We start from the raw sequence: 7,500 nt of genomic DNA, 5'->3' as shown, positions 1-7,500 counted from the left end.
CTCGCCCTACTATGTTTTTTTTTGCCGCCATTTTCTTTTGCCCGTTTAGACTTCCCCTTGCCTCCGCGATCTGCCCCTGGGTCTCCGAGGATGATCGAAAAGCAGCCCCGGTGAGCCTTCAGAAGCCCAACAACCGAAGACATCGTACGTGAGCATGGTTTTCTCTGAACGTTATTTTGGAGAAGCTTGGATTTACTACATTTCAAAGTTACTCGCTTCCTCCTTGTGTGAAAGAGCAACAGATGATCCCAGGACAAAGGAGGCTATGTCACTAAAGGAAGATTCAAGCAAATGTAATTACTGGGTTGCTAAACCCAGTCGGAATCTGCGTTGCATTTCGTCGTTTTTACTGGGTTGCCAAACCCAGTCGGAATCTCTGTTTCATTTCGTGGGTCTTTTATTTTATTTTTTTTTTCCGTGTCGGGAAAATTCTTGCCTGTCACTCCCCTGCTAAGTGGTGTCTTTGTGCATAGAGTCTTCTGTGCGTATTGTGTTAGGTTTGAGGGGGCTTGGGTAATGCGTAGATTTCCCTGCACAAAGAAGAACATTTAATTAACCTGCAATGGCGTCGAAAGTCATTGTAACGTGAATGGAGTTTTAGTGGATCTTTAAACAAACTATACCCTTATGGAGCTCAAGAATGGAACGTCAATTGGATGAAGAGGAAAGGCGCTGAAACAAATATCTGGATTCTTTAAAGCCACGAGTAACGATCTTCGACAAAAATTTAATTTTTCGCCGTGGCATATCAAGTGAGCTTTCTTTCTTATATTTTACTACCTTGGTATTATATAAAACACTGTAATCAAATGACAATTTTTTGATGGATTTAACAAACATTGAAGGAATCGAACGCCTTGAATTCATCACAGTGTTTACTCAAGTCGCATCTTAGTTGTCTTACCGGTATTTTGTACTCAACTCTGCAAAGGTAAAAAAAAAATGGAAATGTGACAATGAAGTATTATTTGAATGAAAGCTTGTTGTCTCTTTTGTGCTTCATTATTTACGGTCAAGATTCTTTCGAAAAGGGTTCGATGTGTGAACTGTCAGAAATTTATTTGATTGCATATGCGTTGTGACACGGATTGTGTCTCTGTTTGCACGCACACAATTGAAATAGCAAGGGTTTTTTGCCTCCAAAAGCAAATATGTTGTTTGTTTCAATAAATGTTTCGCTCGAAAAGGATGTCGTCATGTTTTCTGCCTTTTTGAATTATAATGTCATGTTGTGTAATGAATTTTCGAGCTTGCATACCTGGCTTGAAATGTGATACGGATGGATTTTTAGTAGTGCTCTGTAAGCAGGAAGGGTTCACGAAAATAAACACGTCTGTAAGGAAGCGTGCTTGAGTTTCAACAAAATGGGCCCCAGAATCAGCAAAAAATGGTGACGCCGATGAATAATAAAGTAGCTGCTATTTCCAAAATGAGGGAATTACCTGGTGATAAATAACCTCGTCTTGGAGAGTAAATCTTTGACTTTGCAGAAACAGTGGTCAACCTCAAGAGTTGGGCGATTGTGATCTTTGTTTTGAATTCGCTCATTTATTTTCAAACTTTATAACACTTGACAGAAAAAGAAACTTACTGCCAAGTGTTATAAAGTTTAAAAATAAATAAGCGAATTCAAAACAAAGATCACAATCGCCCAACTCACTTGACACAGATGCTTCACTGTTTGGAGAGTAAACATGCCGTGGTAACTTAATCACGGCGCCCGCTGAATTCCGGCGATGTCACTTTCGATTTTGCGATTTATTTGTGCAGCCAAACGTAGAATAACAAAATTGAACGCAGCAAAAATCTCCCAAAATGTTTGTCGCTGATAGTAACTTTTTATATTCTATATTCACGGTTCAAAATTAATGTTGTTTTCATGTCGTAAATATTTTATTCTCGATCGATCGTCCTGGAAACACCCTGCGAGCAGAGCCTCCTTTTGTCTTTTTCTTTAGTGAGGAGGAGAAAAGTAGGCTCTGTCCGAATCGCGTCAACTCTTTGAAGCCGCCGCAGCCCGAGCTTCTGGACTACTCAATCTTGTTTTCTCTCGTCAAACCGGTTTTTCCAGTGGGAGCGTCCGTTTAGTGACAAAACCGATGGTTATAATTAAACCCCCTGTACCATGAAAAACCAAGATGGCGGTGAGCTCTGGCATATTAGGCTTGGGTTCGAGACTGTATCCTGGCAACATGCAGCGCATATTCAATAAAGATCTTACTCGATTCATGCAGAGCCTTTCTCGAGAACGCCAAAATCGAGCAAGCGAAAGAAAGGCTCTGCTAGCAGGGTGTCCTGGAAACTTCCTTCTTCTCTTTCTAAAAACTGTGTATCAACATTTATTTACTTTTGCATCAATATTTGTTTTGCATAAAGCAAGCTAACAAAATCTGTACCTTTTTGAGTTTGCATTTGTTAGCGTTAATAGTATTTTTGGTCCAATGCTTCTGCTTTACGATGGGGAATATTTTTTAGGTCACCCATCCAGAAACTAGCCCCGCCGGACAGGGATTAACTGCAGTAAACTTTAGTATTACAAAGCTGTCAGATGCTCAGAGGGCACGCTTAAACTTGTGATAAAAATAATTTGAAAATAAGTTGAAAATAAGTTGTGAGGGAACTTGAAAATGATCAACATGTCAGCCCACAAGCCAATGTTTCTCGATTCCCTTTTATTTTCTTCAATCTTTCTGGGTTCAGTACTTTGCTAGTAACCACATGTCTTCTCAGGGGGTTATTTACATAAGACTTCTACCATGGCACTATAATGATAGACAATACCAAAACAATATCATGCACTGTTAGAACTACATATTACGCAAAGACGACTTGAATCTCCTGGAAGACAACACGCAGCTCAGTTGACATTATGGAATAAATTGCTGTGTTACTTCAATACCACACGTAAGCAAAGCGTGTCTATTTTTTCTAAAGATGACAGGAATTTCTTCTTTCTGACAAATGATTAATTAATAGGCCGGTAGCCCGGTTTTTAACCTCAGAAAAGGATCTGTTTCGTCGTACGAACGTGTGCGGACCTGTGAGCCAAAGGGCCTCTGCTGGTATGACTTCTGGGTGACCCCTTAAATGGTCTTAATGACCCCCCAACTTGAAAAAATTGCCTGGAACGCTGCACGTACCAAAGGCAACCCAGTGTACGCTCACTGAGCGTCCTGTTTTATTTTTTTACATGTCGGTAAAATTCTTACCTGCCACTCCCCTGCTAAGTGGTGTTTTTGTACATAGAGTCTTCTATGCATATTTTGTTACTTTTGAGGAGGCTGGGGTAATGCGTAGATTTCTCTGGTGCACACAGGGGGACATTTAATTAACCTTCAATACCGTCGAAAGTCATTATAACGCAAATGGCGTTTTAGTGGATCTTTAAACAAAATATACCCTCATGGAGCTCAAGAATGGAACGTCAATTGAGTGAGCCAGACAGGCGCTGAAAAATAAATATCTGAAATCTTTAAAGCGACGAGTCTTCGACAACAATTTCATTTTTCGCCGTTGGATATCAAGTGAGCTTTGTTTCTAATATTTTACTAACTTAGTATTATACACAACACTGATATCAAATGGCAATTCTTTCATGGATTTAACGAACGTTGAAGGAATCGAACGCCTTGAATGCATCACAGTGATTACTGAAGTCGCATCTAAGTTGTCTGGCAAGTAACATTTATTTTGTACTGAACTCTGCAAAGGTAAAAAAAAACATGGAAATGTGACAGTGAAAAACTTTTTGAATGAAGGATTGTTGTCTCTTTGGTGCTTTATTATTTACGGTCAAGGTTCTTTCTAAAGGGGTTTGATGTGAACTGTCAGCAATTTATTTAATTGCATATGCTTTGTGACACCGATTGTGTGTCTCGTTTGCACGCACACAATTAAAATAGGAAGGGGTTTTTGCCTCTAATAGCAAATATGTTGTTTGTTTCAATAAATTTTTCGCTGGAAAAGATCTGTGAGATTTCCACGTTTTGTGAAATTTTGTCATGTTGTGTAATTTTCGAGCTTAACAAATTTGCATACGTGTGTTAAAATATGATAAGGAAGGATTTTGTGGTAGTGCACCGTAAGCAGCGCATAAGTCACGAAAATAAACAGGTCTGTTGAAAGCGTGCTTGAGTTTCAACACAATGAGCCCCGTCAAGAATTTGTGAGGCTGATGAATAATAAAGTAGCTGCTATTCCCAAAACGATGGAATTACCTGGTGATAAATAACCTCGTCTTGGAGAGTAAATTTTTGACTTTGCAGAAACAATGGTCAACCTCAAGCGCTGGGCGATTGTGATCTTTGTGTTGAATCCGCACATTTCTTGTCAGTTTATAACAATTGAAAGAAAAAGAAAACTAACAAAAACAAAAACCCGGTATCTTGCCATCATTTGACACAGATGCTTCACTGTTTCGCGAGTAAACACGCCGCGGTAACTTGATCACGGCGCCCGCTGAATCCGATGTCACTTTCCATTTTGCGGTTTATTTGTACAGCCAAAAGTAAAATGACAAAATTGAACGTAGCAAAAATCTCTTAAAATGTTTGTCCCTGATCGTAACTTTTTATATTCGTGGTTCAAAATTAATGTTGTTTTGATGTCCTAAATTTTTTTTGCTGATGGCAAAATATTTTATTGTCGATCGACTGTCCTGGAAACTTCCTTCTGCTCTTCCTAAAAACTGTGTATCAAAATTTATTAAATTTTGCATCAATATTTGTTTTGCATAAAGAAAGCTAACGAAATCTGTACCTTGCTTAGTTCGCATTTGTTAGCGTTATAATAGAATTTTCGGTCCAATCCTTCTGTTATACGAAGTGGTCTATTTTTTAAGGTCACCCATCCAGATACTAACCCCGCCGGACAGGGAAATTTTGGAAAACTTTAATAAACTTTAGTATTACAAAACTGTCAGATGCTCAGAGTGCACTCTTAAAGGGGCTAGGTCACGCTGTTTTAGGTAATTTTGTTTAATTTTGTTAGTTATGAGCTCTAAACGTCAAATTGGCAGAGCAAGAGTCTTTCATTTGCAAAATCACGGCAACATAACAACTGAGAATGATTTTCCAGCTGTTTAAATGACATTTTGATATAAACTGATACAAATTTGAAAAAAGGTGGGCCGACGTTTTTCAAATTTACCCAAATACAATCCATTTCAATCCTTCCCAGTTTTGTCCATCCTTGTCCCTTCTTAGCTTTCCTGTGTTTTGTTTGAGTTCTTCTGTAGTTTTGAGCCGTTATTTTGTTATTTCAGTTAATTCTATGACCATCTGATCAATGCTGAAATTGCCTAAAATTGCGTGACCTAGCCCCTTTAAACTTGTAGTGAAAAGAAGTTGTGAGGGAACTTGAAAATGATCAAGAAGCCAATGTTTCTCGATTCCCTTTTACTTTCTTCAATCTTTCTGGGTTCAGTACTTTGCTAGTAACCACATGTCTTCTCACAGGGCTATTTACCTACGACTTCTACCATGGCACTACAATGATATACAATACCAAAACAATAAATATCATGCACTGTTACAGCTACATATTACGCAAAGACAACTTGAATCTCCTGGAAGACAACACGCAGCTCAGTTGACAATATGGAATAAATCGCTGTGTTGCTTCAATACCACACGTAATCAATGCGTGTCTATTTTTTCTAAAGATGACAGGAATTTCTTCTTTCTGACAAATGATTAATTAATAGGCCAGTAGCCAGGTTTTTAACCTCACAAAAGGATATGTTTCGTCGTATGAACGTGTGAGCCCAAGGGAATCTGCTGGTATGACTTCTGGGTGACCCCTTAAATGGTCTTAATGACCCCCGACTTGAAAAAATTGCCTGGAACGCTGCACGTACCACATGCAACCCAGTGTACGCTCACGGAGCGTCTAGTTCGCCAGTAATTCGCCACACGCCTCACAGTTCGAAATCAAAAGTCTTCAAGACTACCGCAGATGACGATGGAAGCAAGGAATTCACGCTTGATATTTAATCCTTCATTTCTGGTGAAACAGTAGACAATCTTTTTCGCAATGGCAACTGTTGCTTGATTATTTTGGCCATCTTTGAATCGGAAGAATCGTAGAATAATTTAAAAAGCATGGTACATGTAAGGTGAAATCGTAGAATTGGAGAATAACAATAAAGCAAATCGAAAACTTCAGTCCTAAAATTGGTAGAATCGGAGGCTTTACACGTAAAATAGGTAAAACTCTTAGTGGTAGAAAATCGGAACATAATACCTGTAAATCGGTGTATACTATTTCTGCAATTTAGCGATAACCGCAACATCCTTGCGGTACGACATAATAATAATCACGGTTGGCACAACAGCGTCAATAACGCTTTTCAGCAGAAAAGTGAAACTTTCACTAATAAAGCTTTTAATGAAACCTGTAGGCAGAATGGCCAAAGCATCTTGCTTTTCAAGAAGAGCCAATGCGGCTCCCGTTCTTGTTTTAAATTCTCATCGTAAAACGCCTCCAAATTACCGCGAATTTAGAGTTGATTGACATTTCTTAAAGTTGACGTCATCGCTGCTCCCGAGATCGACCAATAAGAACACTCCGTCACCTGAGTGCCGGGGTTCCAAAACGCAATATGAAACCATTTCAGTCTCTCTTTTCACTCTAACCAACGCCCGCAGTATTTGTCACCCGCAGTTCCTGTCATTAAAAGTTCAACGTACGCGTTCGTTTCAACGATTCTAGAGTAAAAGAGACACTGCTCGTAGTCTAGTGAAACCGAAAATTACCTGCCAAGTGGTCGCTCACGGGAGGTTAAAAACGAAAGAAAATTTCAAACTATTAGCTCTAAAAGTGGTCGCGGTCGCTTACAAGAGGTTCCAAATCTAGTGATTTTACTTGAAAACTTTTGGTATTTTGGAAAAGTGGTCGCTGAGGAGAGATGGTCGCAACCGGAGGTTCGATTGTATTGCGTGGATAGGGAAGATTCTATTAAAGGTCTTCGCGTCCGGGCTTCTCGTGCCCAACGCAAACGTTCTCTCAGGTGTCAGCCCAGCCCTGTTAGTTGCTTGACTTTGTAATATCCTAGCATATGGGCGATGGACCATACACTTGGGCTTAACAGGGTCCATAAACTGTTCGCAAAGAGAAGGGAGTGAAGTGACCAATGTCGCCATGTAATTTATTAGGGCACATAAATTGCCAGTCGGATGTGTGCTGACCCTCGCACGTGGGCCTATTCAGGACTAATGAACTGCATGACTGAAATAACCTTCAGAAATGTAACACAGTTGGTAGAACGCAGAGATATTGATTGGTCTTGTAAGCATAGCCAAGACGTTAAACTGGAGATTCTCCACAACAAGGTAAACTGTCAGTAACGTACTGCCCCTAAAAACACGGCAAAACCAAATTTACTGCTATTAATCTCCAAACTGATCAGTCCACCGGGGAAAAATTGCATAAGGAAACCTTTGACGCTAAAACTAAATAAAATACCACGGTATTGGGAACTCGCTTTTTACCTGTGTTTTT

General features: G+C 39.5%; 1 protein-coding gene across 1 annotated transcript in view; it reads right to left on the bottom strand.

The window, feature by feature from the left end:
- Positions 1-7,478: 7,478 nt before the first annotated feature.
- LOC137983220 (uncharacterized) overlaps positions 7,479-7,500 on the bottom strand; it is a 93,311-nt gene continuing 93,289 nt past the window's right edge. The window contains exon 7 of the mRNA XM_068830417.1: positions 7,479-7,500. This exon is cut by the window's right edge and continues 2,853 nt beyond it. The gene's annotated coding sequence lies outside the window, so the exon portion shown is untranslated.

Source organism: Montipora foliosa, chromosome 13, assembly GCF_036669935.1.
Source record: "Montipora foliosa isolate CH-2021 chromosome 13, ASM3666993v2, whole genome shotgun sequence".
Lineage (NCBI taxonomy): Eukaryota > Metazoa > Cnidaria > Anthozoa > Scleractinia > Acroporidae > Montipora > Montipora foliosa.
Note: the sequence above shows the minus strand (reverse complement) of the source record. Positions and strands in the feature narration are given on the sequence as shown.